Source organism: Hylobates moloch, unplaced genomic scaffold (assembly GCF_009828535.3).
Source record: "Hylobates moloch isolate HMO894 unplaced genomic scaffold, HMol_V3 SCAFFOLD_2, whole genome shotgun sequence".
In the NCBI taxonomy this organism is placed as follows: domain Eukaryota; kingdom Metazoa; phylum Chordata; class Mammalia; order Primates; family Hylobatidae; genus Hylobates; species Hylobates moloch.
This window is the reverse complement of record NW_026652277.1, coordinates 1,966,217-1,968,108: the sequence shown is the minus strand read 5'-3', so window position 1 is coordinate 1,968,108 and position 1,892 is coordinate 1,966,217. Positions and strand designations below refer to the sequence as shown.

At 38.5% G+C, this 1,892-nt stretch overlaps 1 non-coding gene across 1 annotated transcript; it reads right to left on the bottom strand.

The window, feature by feature from the left end:
* Positions 1-1,312: 1,312 nt before the first annotated feature.
* Positions 1,313-1,415, bottom strand: LOC116477510 (U6 spliceosomal RNA). The gene has a single exon (XR_004250487.1). It is a non-coding gene; the product is annotated as a U6 spliceosomal RNA (small nuclear RNA).
* Positions 1,416-1,892: the final 477 nt, after the last annotated feature.

The window sequence follows — 1,892 nt, the reverse complement described above, 5'->3', positions numbered from 1 at the left end:
GAATACCAAACATTGCTCGCAGGAATACTGAACTTTGCTCCCAGGAATACCGAGCATTGCTCACAGAAAAACTGAACTTTGCTCATAGGAATACCAAGCATTGCAAACAGGAATATAAAACGTTGCTCCCAGGAATACTGAATTTTGCTCCCAGGAATACCGAAGGTTGCTCCCAGGACTACCAAACGTTGCTCCCAGGAATACCGAGCATTGCTCACACAAGCCTTGAGAAAACTTCTAGAGAAAGAACTGAAACCACCAAGTGAGGACAGGAGTTTTTAAGAAAATGAAATACTGCCAATGAGCACTAAATAGGCCTAAGGTCAGCCTCAAACAAAAGCAAAGGAGAAAATGAGTGGAATTATGACCATTTCATTATATTTTCCAGCAGTGCAATTAGGCAACAAAAATTGGGAGAAGAGGTAAAGAGAGATTTTTTAAGATGGGTTAGTTTATGTATTTCTTATTCAGAAAATAATTATTTTCATGCAGTAACAATGCAATTACACGAAACACAACAAATACTGTACAATAATGTAAAATTGTAATGATTTTAATAATAAATATCACTACTTAAATCCTATATAAAATATGAGCAAACAGGACCCAGCATTAAAGTAACAATACATCACAACCAAGTGAGATTTAGTCCAGCAGTGAAAAAATAGTGTGACATTAATAAATTCCTCATATTAATAGAACTAAGAAGAAATATAGCATGATGCTGATCATGGAATTAGTAACATTTAATGACTATACTTAGAGAAAGTACTCAACATAGAAGGCTGTGGATATAATAGAAATGGAATTAAATACATTTGTTTTACCCCCAAATAATATCGTCAAGCTTTATGAATTAAAACTTAAAACATTTCTTCTAAAACCAGTATTATCATTATTTAATGAAATAAGAAAAGCAGACATGAGAGAAAACATGATATAGTAATTCCCATTTAAGGGAATTTATCATGTAGACATTCTTGCACATGCACTGTTCATTTTATGCGTCAACTTGAAGGATATTTTTGAATGGGATTAACATGTATTTATTTATTTATTTTATTTTTGCAGATCACTGCTAATTACATAGAAGCTACTAGCCAAAGCCAAAATCAATGGGGTTCATACAAATAAGAATCAAATGCCATATTCAAAGCTGTAAGAGGATATCCTCATGCCCAAGCGATGAAGGCTGGGGTGAGTACGTCTGAACATTTTATTTCAAGTTGTTAAAGAGCTTTGGGGCCGCACAATGTTCCCTTGCATCCAGGAAGTCAAAGAGCTCCTACGTGCAGTCCTCCCGTGTGTGATGGAGAGATACAGGCTCATGGCAAATTTGCGTGTCGTCCTTGTGCAGGGGCCATGTTAAGGTTCTCTGTGTTCTTCTGACCTTACTACATGTGCTGCTGAAGCCATCCCGAGATGAACGTTTAAATCAGTGAATGCTGAGTCAGCAGATAGCTCCACTAATGGGGGTGGTCCTCATCCTATCAGTTAAAATCTTGAATAGAACGATGAAGACTGACCTCCCCGGAGCAAGAAAACTTCCCCAGCAGAAGGCCCTCAGAGGACACCGCAGCACTGGCTCCCCTGCAGCCCACGCTGGACATTGCCGACTCCCCAGGCTCCACAATCACATGAGCCAATTCCTTGTCATCTCTGTCACCTATCTATCGAGCTATCATCTACCTATCTACTACCTGTCTATTCCTTAGCTTTCTATCTACCCACCATCTATCCACCTGTCACCCACCCTATCATCCATTGATTATCCATCATCTATCTACCTATCTATCTACTACCTGTCTACCATTTAGCTTTCTATCTACCTACCATCTATCCACCCTCCATCCATCTCTGTCATCCAATGATTATCTATTTATCTATCTATC